This window comes from Crocodylus siamensis, chromosome 5 (genome assembly GCF_052110815.1).
Source record: "Crocodylus siamensis isolate JL-2025a chromosome 5, ASM5211081v1, whole genome shotgun sequence".
Taxonomy (NCBI): domain Eukaryota; kingdom Metazoa; phylum Chordata; order Crocodylia; family Crocodylidae; genus Crocodylus; species Crocodylus siamensis.
Genome location: NC_143399.1, coordinates 193,927,148 through 193,941,477, shown reverse-complemented (window position 1 = coordinate 193,941,477; position 14,330 = coordinate 193,927,148).

The following is a 14,330-nucleotide window of genomic DNA, read 5'->3' as shown; positions in this document are numbered from 1 at the left end:
AGTATACCATCTCCTCTGCCACAGACTTGCGGGCTCCCCAAAGTCAGTGGGAAATGTGCCAGTGCTATTCAAAGCAATGGGAGCAGGAGCAGGCTCCTTGTGGGTGCTGACAGAAGTGGCATTTGTCATGCAATTGGCCCCTTGAAAGTGCTGTGCTGCCATACCCCAATAGAAGTGCACAGCTGCAGTGTTTTAAAAGTGTCTGATTATGCAATAAATTAACACTCATTACATGAGGGTTCAGATGAAGGCATTCCAAAGTGGAGCACCTTCATTAACTTCTGTCTGTCCCTGCGCCTCCCCAACTCAGGCTGGGGAAACCCCAACCCACAGCTCCCTCTACCTCCCATCCTGCAGGCAGCTGGGATCTAGGGAAAGAGACAGGCAGCTCCTCCTAGATCAGCTCCAAAGTGGGGCTCAATCTTTACCCCCCACCCTCCCCAACCCAACAGTGAACATCTGTTGGGTTGGGGGAGTCGCTGTAACTCATGGTGCTTTCTGCAAAGCATCATGAGTTAGAGCAGGGAGCTGCACATTTGTTAATGCCCTGTGTTTTGCCACTTCACTACATTCAAACTTGCCGTTATCAAATTCTTACTGGTAACAAGCCAAAGTCTTTTGCTGACTCAGTAAGCAAAGCCCAAGTATAAAAGGACTCACTTTGCTTTCATGCAGTGTAGTAAAAAGAGAGCAGAATTACTTCTATCTTGATGAAGTCAATGACATTACACTGATCTGAACCAGCTGGCATAGGACAGGGGTGCTCAGCCATGTCACCCCTCCCCCGGCTTTAGGACAGGGGTGCTCAGCCATGTCATGTGGCCTGCTGGACTCCCTCTCCACAAGTCTGAGCATTTGGCAGTGGGGGAGTAGTGGCAGCTGGGGCAGAAATCATCCATGCTTCTGATATAGCACAGTTAGCAGTTTCCACCATAACCTCCTTTCCATCTTTCTGTGCTTTCAGCCCCCAGACCTAAGCACTGACTTAGTTACAATTTAAAAGTGAGTGGGACTCAGGTTGGAACAATAACACCTCCGTAGCCCAAATCAATGTGGTTGACCATGGAAAATTGTGAGCGCTATGCTTGGCAGAACAGATGTGGCACGTCCATTTTTCACCATTTACATTATTTTTCATGTGGGCAGGACCTCTAGTGGGGCATCTAATCTAGCTGTCTCATTGCTTGCATTTAGTTTGGCTAATCCCTAAACAAGCAAATAACTTTTATAGACTCTGACTGTCCCTGAGCCATCAGAGCAACTGGAATTTTTTCCTCTGGTTTGAAATGTGTTGCTAACTTAAAGTTGGAGCAAATCCATTTCAGAAATGTTGCATCCAAATGCAAAATGTTGGCACTTTAAAGCAATATATATCTATGAACACACAACGTATTTATGTTGGGGTAACTGATCTTCACACCTGTATAAACAAGAAGCAAAACAAGAAGCAAACTCATAGCAATCCCCTATCTCAGGGTAATTTAATCCAGTCTGAAGGAGAATTGGCCTGAAAAAAGAAGGGTAAAGCTATACAAGAATAGGTTACACTAGTATAGATTATCTCTGTCCACGGTTTATCTTGGGGTAGCTGCTTGCTCAGTAGAGGCTGCTACTGATACCCTTACCACATCATGGCAAGAGATAGTAATAAACTGTTTGTCTGTCTAGTCCGGATTCTAGGACTGTGGAGTTCACGCAGGCTGTCACAGGGAGGGTGTGGGGTACTCATGAAGGCAGTTCTGCTACCAGTGCGAATGCGTACCGCCTCCCTCCCCCAGGTGCCCTTCCAGACTGCTCCACACTGCCCTGGCGATGCAACCCCTGCTACTCACAGCACGGACCATGCAGCCTCTCCGTGCAGCATTTATTGTATTGTGTGATTACTGTTTGAATTTGTCCTGGTTTGGAGGGGCAGTAGAGAGAGGCTGGCACATATCCCTGTTAATGACATGTAATAATAGATTTGCTTTATGCAAGGTTTTTTTTGCAACACAACCCTCGGATAAAGAGAGACCCAGAGTGTATCATACCTGAAAAAGGTCCAACCATTTATAAAGTTATAGCTTGAAAATGTGTTATAAATTTATATCTGGTTTCTGGACTGCTCCAGGCAAGTGGCTGGGAGATTGCAGCTGCTGCAGTCTCCCAGCCATTGTTATCTCCAAGCTGTGGGGTGCTCCACACACTCCTGTGGCTGCAGAGGAGTGGCTGAAGGGGACCCAGTGGCCCTCCCCTCCACTGCCACCCGTGTAGCAGCACCCCACAGGGCTCTCAGTCCCAGCTGTGCCCCATGTACAGCCATGACCCAGTATCCCGGCACCTGGAGGGGTTCTTGGTTCCAGCTGCACATGTGCTGCATCCAGGACTGAGAAACCCGTCAGGCGTGGGACTCTCAGTCCTAGCTGCACATGTTCCCTGTGGTTGGAAGCCCCATCGGCAAAGGGGGCTTGGCTCCCAGTCATGGGTGCCTGCTTCTTGCTGATTCAGGGGCAGCCCCCTACATTGGAGGTAAGGTGTGAATGGATCTAATGCGTGATCCCACAATCATGCCTCCTGCCATGCATGTGTGGCATAGGAGGAGGTGTGATTGGGTAGATCACCCATTAGATCCAATCGCGCCTATACCTGCACATGTAGAGGGGTCTTACATGACTATATATATCTCAGGGGGATGGAAAACAAAATGGCTGTGTATATGTGCTGATATTTTATAACAAATAAAAACAAATTATATCAGTGCACTGTGCCAATGTAAATACATCATGGTTCCAGGTCCTACATTTAGCTGCTGATTCTGTTTGCACAGCACCTTGCACAGAGAGGTCCTGGTCTGTGCCTAGGACTCCCAGGCACTGTTACAGAACAAATAATTAACGGTAATCTTCCCAGAGGGAGGCCTGATTCTGGCATCATTATTCACACTGAGAAGCAGCCTGCTGTTAGAATCAATGGGCCTACTCACGGAGCGATATGCTGCTCAGCAGGAATAGGGCAAGCAGAATTAAACAAAGGATCTTTCCCAGATGAGAATACATGACTCAGATGAGCAACAATCACACTCACATTTGGTTTGGGTAGCTGCTGTCTACTGATCACAGACTGTAAGCCCACACATAGCCTGACATGAGACAGTGAACTGCAAGCCGAAGAAGAAAAGCTTTGCAACAGGGAAGGTTTTGCCCTTTCTCCTGCTGAGAGCAGTGTGTGATGTGAATTAGAGAGTGTATTGGCTCTTCCTAAGGTAAGTGAAATGGGGTTTTTGATTCTAAAGCTTCTGATAGATGAGGGCATTTGAAGCCAGAAGCTTCATTTATGCTCCCATTAAAACTTTCAAATGACCTAGTGACTCCTGAATTACTGCTACAAAGCAACAAAATTTATATTTGGTCTTTTGCGGGGGAGGGGGGGGAAGAAGATTTGTTTCCTTTCAGCCGGTAAAAGCTCATCAGCCTATAAAACACTTCTACACCTATAGTAGCTGTAATAATGGCATATTATCTTTTAATCTCTCTGCTCGGGAAACTGTTCGGGAAGTATTGTCAGGCAGAAAAACCAAGGCATGTCCTGTAAAGAAAGCGTGGGCGTGAGGGGCACAGTGGGTGCTCACTGCATCATTAAATAACAGTAACATGTTTTGATTCAGGACTGTAAAGACGCTGGGTCACATCCTCTTGGGCATCCATGTAGTTCTTAGAGTGGGCTGATCAAATGCCAGTTCTATTAATATATTCATCTACTTGCAGTCTTGCCCTTAACATCTAGGTGTGGGTGAACTCAGCACCTACGCAGCATACTGGGGAGCACTGCTGCGGGGTGACACACCCCTCTATTTACTCTAGGTAGAATGACCGTGCAACAGAAGATGCTTTCCCCACCTCTAGCACTTCTAACATTACCTGCAGTACAAACAGGCCCTGTAAAATTATGGATTCTCACGCCTGACCTTTACGTGCTCATCAGAGATCTGCTGAATAACGTAATTGGTTCATTATTATTCTTTTAAAAGAGATTGCTGATATCACAGCCAACTTGTTGTCCATCTCCATTCCTCCCGCGGGTCATAATATTTAGTTTAGCTTGTTTGCAACACTTCCCAGCTCCCACCCCCGTTATGTGACCAGCTAACAATGAGCTTGATTTGGTTCTGAGATGAGGTGTGTTTGAATTACTAATGACTTTGAATTACTAATATTGCTGCAAGGGTGGAGGGCAGGCAGTACTTTGCAGGATCAGGTCTGCAAACTGACAGAATAATTCAGTAGGGAAAACAGTCCCATTTGGGGCGGTCTTTCCTCCAGTATTACTGTTGTTGACAAAATAAAGTAAGACAAATTTAACATGGGCAGGGAAGGGAATTGGGAAGACTTCATGGCTTCGGGTTCTGCTTAGCCTTTGCTGCTACCCAGAGCCAAACACCCTGCCTTTGTCCCACAAAGACATGAATTGGGTATTGATATTTGTATTATTTTCCAATAATGCTCAAGTACTGATGTCGGAATGTGCCTGGTGGGTGTTGAAGATAGCACGTGTCTCCACATGCATTTGCACACACAGAGCAAATTGTGCTCCTCAAACCACGGCATGGTCCAAATGGACAGCCGGCCCGTGTGCATGGTGGCCAGTAAGACAGTACAGAGTGTGATTTTTTTCCTGTTAAACAGAAGTACAGTACCCAGTGCTGCTCCTTTTGGTAACAGTGCTAAAGAGGCAGGTCCCAATTCTGGCGTCACCTGCCCCACATTTCCACAGAGTCATTCTGTCGGTTTTGGCGGTGGCATCCCTCTCGATTTATACAAGCAGGAAGTAAGAATTGGACCCAAAATATGAAGTGTCCAAAGCAGCTTCCCCATTCATCACGTCTGGGCATCTCCACAGTCCAATTAAGGACGTTCTCTGTTAATCAAAGAAGATAGACTGTGTCTTTTAATGATCTAGCTCTGCACAGTCGAGATAGCAAATACTTTTAATTGCCATCACTCCCACTTTAACTGTTTCTCTAGATGCTTCTCAGGAAGGGTGACAATTTAGAGTCAGAAGACTGATTGTCTCTGCATTATCAAGGCAGCTGGCATGCTGGAGTCACTGCTTATTATACCTACAACTGTGACACGGGTGCCTCGTGCCTTTCCCTGTGTTGCAGTGTCCCCTTGCCTCTCATTGTAAGATCTCAGGTGAGCCTTTGTGCTATGTGTTTATACAGCACCTAGTGCACCAGGGTCCTGGTTCCTCACCATGGCTTCTAGGTACTGTCACAAAATGAATAATAAGCAATAACAAACCAAATATTAGCAGCATTGGCTTGTTTAAGAATAGAGAAGAGGAAAACAGCACTGCCATTTGTATGCTGATGAAGGAATCCCAGCCTGCTGAGCAAAGAATCACATACAAGTCTTTTTTGCCACCACCACTTTATATTACGCAGGCTGAACCTTATACACCCACTCGAATGGAAACGGACATTGTTTTAAACCACGGTTACTTAGTAGTACACAGTTATTGTAAGACCCTGATAACAAGTATACTCAGCCTCAGAAATCTTTATCTCATGGACTCCTCACTTGGATAAAGATTTTGCCCAGCATTTTTTCAGCAAGGGATTGCTCTGATGATACACATAACACTTGAACAATCCCTATCTAAAAGCTACATGGTTAAGACACCATTTTACTTCCAGTGGCAGTGGTGGACCAGTGATAGATCGTCCATGCAATGCATGAGCAAAAAGAGGTAGATTAAACCTCAGGGAGCGGATAAATGATAATTTAGTCTGTTTACCAGCGGCAATATATTATCAGCAATTTTTGATAAATTCATTTTATTCACATCTGCTTTTCCATAAGAATGAAGATATTTGGCTTGATTGAAATTTCACGGTCTGAAGGAGGCTATAATGCTAATCACGCCAATAATGTATGAATATAAATAGTCTACACTACTAGAGCACTAGAAAAATATTATCTGAAAAATGGAAACTGGGAGGGAAGAGGAGAAAGGAGACTTTCTAAATGGAAATATGGTGCAGTCCTAAGTTTGGTATGGTGCTGGCTGTGATTGGGCTTTTCTGTCTCCATCAGTCTCCACCTGAATAGAATGGAAATAGTATGTGCATGTTCCCCTTTAAAGTGCCATATGCATGAGTCATGTTATGTAAAAGTCTCCTTCAGAAAGCTGTAAGAGTTTAGAGACCAGCTTCATTATGGTCAGAACATCTGCCCACAGCTGTTAAAAAGACCATACGATCTGGACTTTGTAGTTGTGTCTCTGCACTCCCCAGAAAATATACAGTCTAGAGTGTGCAGTTGGTATGACTCCATGTGCTGGGGCTTTGCAGAGTTGTGCCACTGTAGGAAAAGCTTGAGGGCTGCAAGGGCTGTTCCATGTTCATGACCAGTGTGGACTCTGCTTGCTGTAGAGATAATGCAGTTTGTTCCCTCTGGTGCATTTATGCTGCACTCTGGGATGAGGTAGATGGAAAGGAAGGGACGTGGCCCTTTCCCCCAAGGTTCGTCCTGGTATATCCATTCTCTGAAAGGGTTATGGGCTCCAGTCTCTATGTAAAGGGATTACCATTGTTCTTTGGCCTTATGTGGGGTACCTGGTGAGACCCAAGCACCTCCCTGTGGAAATACATGCTGAGGCTCCCAGTGCTTTGGGTGGGAGGAGGATGCTCTCCAATGGGTTGTGCAAGACCAGGATGAACTCTATGCACCACCACTTCTGCTTGCAACCTCAGCAATCTCATTCATGAAGCTCTATGATTATAACAAGATGGGTTTTTTTGTTCAGCTGTCTTAAGCAAGCCAATTTCCACTTGGGAGCCTGGAGCTGTCCACGACTGTCGTTAAGGACCAGATCCTGTTCCACCTGTTAGATGTATATGTGGGTTTGGATATCTGAATGTGAGTTTTTTTCATGCTGCTGAAGTCCCTAAAATACTGCAAATGCAAAAGGTGTAAGAAAGTCACACAAATAATATAATACCAAGGAGCCATGTTGCCAATATTTATTAAATATTGAATTAAATATTTATTAAATATTAAAACAGAGGTACACGTGATATACAAAGAACGAGGCATTCTTAAGGCAAAGATGATGGCATGTTACCAAGGTAGATGGATGAACACCTTTTCAGGAACTCAAGCCAATGGAACAGAATCACAGCAAGACCCTTAAATCCATATAATAAATGAAATCAGATATGGCCCTAAGGTTGTCAGAATGTCTCATCGTGGGGGGGATTTGTAATAATGTTCACTTCCAGCCAGGTTCTGTAAGCTTCCTGGTTCTCTACTGGCTGAAGGAGAGAGTGTGCAAGTGCTTAAAAAGATAACTTCATTCACAAACTTGCTTTGTAGGCTCTCATATTTACCATGGGAGAGAGTTGTGTATGCTCTATGTGCCTCTGTTTTCATAAATATTGGCAACACGGCTCCTTGTTGTTACATTATTTGTGTGACTTTCTCCTCCACCTGCTCTATGTCCTACTTGTGATCATCTCTGTTCTCCTGGAGAACACGCACCACAGTGGCCCAAGAATTAGGGATGTTTGTTTAGCCAGTGAAAGGCCAGTTGTGCTCAAGGGAATAGCAGGAAGGGCAAAAGTAACGTCCTTGAATCCTCCATACAAATAATTTAGATTCAATCTGTTTACAGGGGTTAGAAAGCACTACATTATTCAAATCCCATTAGACTGTAACATCATGGGTGAGATGGTATTTAGATAGATCCTGGAAACTGAAATCTCCATTTTCTTTTCTTAATGCCGTTAACTCAACACATTGTCCTTACCATATATGGAACACTGTCTCTAAAATGAAAAAAATGAATGTATTTAAATGTTAAAGGTATTACTTTTTAAAGGCATTTTTAACTACTTTTTTCTGTTAACCTCAACTTCTTTTAATGCGTCTGGTAACGCTGCTGTAAAAATGTGGATAAACTAAAATAGAGCTGTATTGTTATTTACATATTGCAATATTAAAATGAAGTATGATATGTTTCCCCAATTTATTATGAGGAAAAAAGTTGCGCTCCCAAACTTACTTTACAAGGCAGGAGTTGAAGTGTTCCTTGGTGATGCACTGTGAGCGTTACTATTTTCTGGCACAGAGGAAAAGTCAAGACTTGAAAACTTTGGCTCAATATGATGATAGCGACTGGGCTTTTCCTGAAAGAGGGCACCACCACAGCAGGCTGCATTGGGCATCTAAATGGATGCCAAGCTCTCCTGGACGGGTCTGATTCCAGCTCCAGATCCATGCTTGCAATATGTGGGTGGTGCTAGGTGGAGCTATAAGCACACAAGTATCTCTGTGGTGATACTTGCATGCCCATTTCGAAGTATTAAAAATAATGTAGTTGTAAAAATTCATAAACAAATTTAGAAAATATCCAAATCTGTGTTGACTGATGGGAATTGGAAACTAACTTGACCTTCTAGAAATAGCTGCTTACAGAAATTGATTAACTGGAGCCTTCTCTACTACTGATCTCTGCCAGCAGCTCCCCTTGGCTCTACTGCAATTCCTGGTACAACAAGTAACTCGATTACAATTTTACATCCACATATGATCCTTACATCTATTAAATTAGAACTTCCCTGTTTCTCCACAATTTCTACTGCCAAAACAAGGCTATTGAGTACTAAACTTGAAATCTTTGACTTAAAATCATTCTTGCTGTGGTAGCCAGACTTACTTAAAAATCAGTGGGTCAGCCAACAACCAGCATATTAATTCTCTTAAAAGAATATTTCATCTTGCTGTATTATGTTGCCCAAATGCGAATGAGAAATGAGCTGCGTGGTTCAGTCGCCACTTATAAAAAGGTGAAAATAATCAGTCAAAATCATGCATTGCAAGTGAAATGGCTTGAACAAAAGTTATTTAGCTAGAGTAGAAGGCAAACACTGAGAAGACAGAGCCATTCGCTCTATATAATATTTTTATCTTGGCTGTCAGTCTCTTTAGATCAACCCTTTGGTTTATTCTTTTAATCTCTACCTTCTGTCCCTTCTCTTTGCCTGGAACAGACATTCCTCTCAGGAGTGCCATGTCATCCATCAACTCTCTTCCAAAAGCCAGCATCCTCAAACCCATCCTACGCTCTACTAAAGTAACTAGAAATAAGTTAGTTATCATATTGCTTCAAAAAAAACCAGTTTGAAAATCTAAGAGTTGATCATATTAAGACTTTATTGTGTTTGTACAGCACCTACCTCAAAGGGATTGCAGCCCATGCCTGGGATTTACAAGACCTTCTACAACAAACATTATCTCTGCACTGCCAGATCAGACAGTTGGAGCAACATAAATCAAACTGAATCAAGGTGCCTAGTTTCTGACAGCCGGTATATAAAAACGGTGCAAAATGCTGTTTTAAGAATTAAGCCATCTTACTCATGAGGACTAGGATATGCTTGGTTTGCTAGCTGAAGATTCGTCTCATCTTGAAGGATGCCTTCAGCGACAATAATGTGTAGTAGTTGCAATACAGCATTTTCTTTTCAATTTCATAGGATTAAATATGACTAAATAGCGGTAAAAGGGGGTCATCCTGGACCTACAGTGAGGGTGCAAATTATACTTTGACACTTTGACTCTTGATGGGGGAGGGGGAGTCTGCAAAAAAAATGGGCTGCCCATCATGCTTCCCCAGCAAAATTGGAGACCCTCCCAAATTATGATTTTTCAAATCTTACAGGAAGATCTCATCTCTCATGGGGAGCTCAGCTCCCCTCCCCACAAGCTCCCCTGTAATTCAGACCCCAACTACAGCACCTGGAAGGACACTTCAGAACAGAGTGATGGCAGCAGTAACTCCGTAAGTATAGTGGGAGTGAGTTTTTAAATATAGAGTACAAAACAGTATGTTTATGATAGCTGAAAGTCCTTTGTATGACTTTAGACATACATAAAGTCATGGACTGAAATGCTAAAAAGTGCCCAGGAATTTTGATGCCCTCATTGTTTGAGTACTCAACTTGTGAGCCCTTAAAAGGACATGAATTTCAGAGCTGCAGTTTTTGAATTTCAAGACGATTTAAAGTGGTTGAAATTAAACGTTCAAAATCACTGGTTTGTTTTAAAATCTTGCAGAATAGGGTTGTTTATACACATGATGATGTAGTTTTCCAAAGAAGGCATGGTAGATAGTTCTGCAGCTCTTACTGAAAGTCAAAAGGAATTGGTCAACCATCTCCCCTTGTGCCTATGGAAAATATGCCTTAATGTCAAAAAATGGTATAGTGTAAAAGATAAATTGGTGCCCGGTGGCATGCATATGCTTTGCCAATGATCTTCCATTGCCTGACTACACGTAAGTAGATGTGTCAATGGGGGGAATAAAGCAGAATCCATTCAAGAGAGACAAAAATGAATCTCATTAGAATAAACATAATTCCTCATCCATGAGGGGCGATTAAACTTATTTTACTAGTAACAAAGTGAGTCTAATAAAGTTATGGGGGGTTTAAAACTCGTAAAAGCAATTTCTATATTCCCCCTTCACGGGTGAGCTCTCAGAAGTCATGCGTTTGGCAAGCTTATTACCAGACACCATTCAAAGAATGGCAGGACCATTAAAGTGCTCCATCAAGTTTACTCTCTTTTCATGTTTCTCCTCATCAGTTCACAAGCACATTTCCTTTACATTTAAAGAAGACAAATAATGTATTCAGGAGCTCATGTTATTAATGGTAGTAGTATTCCAGCTCTATAAATGCCAAGGTATTTGGCAAATCGGCTGCAGATTTTTTCCCTGTCAGTTAATGGAAACTATATAGGTGAAAATAGTACCTTGATTGCATGCTTCTTGTAGCAGAGACTGTTTCGTTCTGTGTTTTTATAGCCTCTAGCATGCTGGTGGCCAACCTGTGGTACATGTACCAAAACTGGCAGAGAGAGCTGGTGCGTTTAGTATATGAGCCTTGGGCACAGAGTTTAAAGGGGACCCTGGCAACGGGAGTCAAAGTGGCACTTAGGGAGAGGGTGGAAATCAGGGTGGCAACTTGCAACATGTCAGTGGCAACAGGATGGCTGATTATTAGAGTGGCACTAGCTCCTACTTTGCACTTAAATTGTGGCACACTTACCAAAAGGGTTGGCCACCACTGCTCTAGCACAATAAGGCCTTGACTTCTGCCTGCAGCTCCTAGGTGGTTGTACACTATGAATAACTGGTATTTTGTTTCACCTTGTGGCCAGCTGCATCAGCAATTGTTATGCAACACCTGACACAATAGTATGTGGTAACTGTGTGTGTAAAGGACTTTCTAACGGTGACTTGTATTGTCACTGGCTGGAATTTAAAAAAAGATGTTAAGCAAAATAAAGTAAGGGGAAGGCATACAGCTGCAATGCTTTGGGCCGCATCCCATTTCTCCTATAACCACGTGGCTCAGCTGGATGATGGGTGTCATAGACTGAAATATGAGAAAAGCAGGAGACTGCAAGGAGGAGAACGGTCAGAATTGTTCAAAGGGGTCACTATGTGCACAAGTGCACACAAATGCACAAGACTGTTGAGAGATCAGTTCCCATTCAGGCATCTCAGCCCTTTGGAAGTCATTGGCTTCTCTGCTTTGCTTGAAGCACTGAATCTCTAAGTGCTATTCTTCAAGCCAGTACGATGGGTGGGAGAAAGCAACCTTCATAATCTTCTCAAAGACCCTGCCAGCCTGGAAGCATTTACTTCAAATGCAATTTAGTGAAAGGAAAATTAAGCTCCTGCAGAGGTGTTGGTTCAATTGCATAGAGGTTTTGCTGGGGGATGATATTGCATCATTAACTTTCTTCTCTTGGATACTTTAATCAACACTCCCTAGACCTCATAGCCCCACATGCAAGCACACACATCCAAATGTTTTTGAGAGACCTTTTTCTTCTGAGTGCTTAGATTCAACATCAAGGAGCAGTATAATTACCAGGATAGTTATATCATATACTTCTAATTTTGTTGCATGTGCCAGAAACCATTTAATATACTTGGTAATCGTACACTGTGAACAACCTCTGAGGCAATAAAAATAAAGACGAGTCGGTATGTTTTACAAATTTAGCTTTGCCACAAGGATAAAATATTGTGCATGATACTTCCCTCTACCCTGACTAGTGTCCACGGCTATCTCCAGCATCAATGTATTTGAATGGGGCTCAGTGCCTGAAATTTGGCCCCATGTAACTTAAGCTCCAAAACAGTGCCTTGAGTAATCTCATGTTTTATGCACGCTCAAAAACGTTGAATGCTACAGAGGCCTTTAGTCAAACAAACATCTAACAAAATAAATAAATGCATCTCTTTTTGGTCTACAAAGGTTATGCATTTACCTAGTGGCCCTTCAAACACAAATTCAATAAACTCTCAGTATTCTGTGTGGAGTCTGGGTATAATATAGTTACTTCATGAACACCATTTTATAGCTTTCTAATATAACAAATCTCCAGTGTGAAATACTATTAATGATCAGCATAAAATACCGATCACTTTGGTGCAGCTGTAAATCAAAATTTACTTTTTACCTGAGCTGCAGTGAGGATATGATTAGGTTTTATAAAATGGGAAGGACTGGGGGAAGCATCTGATTGGTCAGTATTAGCTCTGAGCCCTGTGTGTAACTTTTATGACTAAACAGGTCGAAATTCATTAGACATATACCCCTCCCTCATATCAAGTTGCTCATTAAAGAAGTAGAAGGAAAAAAAGTACCAGTAAAAAATATTTAAGTTTATTCCCTGTTTTATTTGCTTTCAGTGGGCTATAAATGCACTTCAGGTTGTAGGTCTGGCTTCGGCTTGATGCTTCAGCATCTTTATAGGCCATGTCTGTTTTCGCCACAAGTTAGCTTGCACATGGTTAGACAAACTCTTTGAAGTCATCACAGCTAGGGGGGACACATCGCTGTGCCCATAACAAACAGTGATCTGTATTAAGAGCATGCTGTCATTCAGTTCCAGGCTCCAAAGACTTTGAACTTGTTAGAAACACAGTTAATTTTTTCAGTGTGGAAAATGATGCACTGGTGTACGGTATTAGAAGAAACTGAACATGGATTGACCACAACACTAGAAGACAGTTCTCCTTGGGCACTATTACATGTGCTACAGCTGTGGGGAGGGGTGGCGCTTTAATTAGAGCAACTCCAAGAGCCACTGCCACTGTAATCAAAGTGCCACCGCATCTCATGTATCAGCATCTCCCTTTGATGAGCTTTAGTTCAAGTGCCTCTACTGCCATTTTGAAGTGTGGGGACTCTGATACTCGAGACGTGGGAGGCTGCTGGAGCATGGTAATTGCCATACTCTGACAGACTGGATTAATCTAGTCTGCTCTGATACACTGGAATTCCAGCGCATTGGAGCAGCCTCCACACTTGTGTATAGGCACCCCAATTTTTAATCTTGACTGCTGATTCTGCCTGATGTTGTGGTGTAAAGCAACACATGTAGACCTGCACCTTCAGATCCTGTTGTCTAAACTTAATGGGCCAAGCTAAAATGATTGCATGAACACCTTAGGTAGAGGTGCTAACACTTCTTTCAGGGATACAGGTTGTAGCTGTATTGGTCTACAGGCAAAAGGAATTGGAACTTGTGACAGAGATGATATATTTTATTAGACCAACAAGATATTTGCAAAAAAAAATATCTTTATTTGCAAGCTTCTGGGCACACACACCCTCCCTGAGGCATAGGAGAATGCCAAGATTGTAAAATTTCCCCTAGGTGGAAATGAAAATTCATATTTCACAGGAGAACTGAAGATGTCGTAAGACCTCCTATTTGGAATAGTTTGTTTGTGCAAATTAGGCTCAGATAAAAGTCAGAGTAGTCTACTTACCTTGAAGCTGCCTGATGACAAGCAGGATGCTGAATGATGTTTCCTTTTGGTTGTGATGTTTCATATTTCACAGGCGGATGGGTTGATGGAAGGTTCTCCTGGGCAAGGAATTTCTCATGTGTTGAGGCAGCTCAGTGCTCTGTGAACATGCAAGTTTGAAACAAAAGCCTAATTTGCACAAAATGAACTTTTCCAAGCAGGAGATCTTCTAATACTTTCAGCTCTCCTGTGAAATATAAATTTCATTTCCACCTAGGAGAAATTTTACCGGCTTTGCATTCTCCTATGCCTGAAGAAGGGTGAGTAAGCCCAAAAGCTTGCAAATAAAGAATTTAAAAAAATATATATCTAGTTGGTTTAATAAAACATATTACCTCTGCCACGAGTTCTGACATTTGTTTTCAGGGACTTCAGCAGGGTCACACTTTGGTACCTTTATCCACTTCCAGCAGTTTGTGGCATTTAGTTTATGCATGTTAAATCCAGTACCTTTG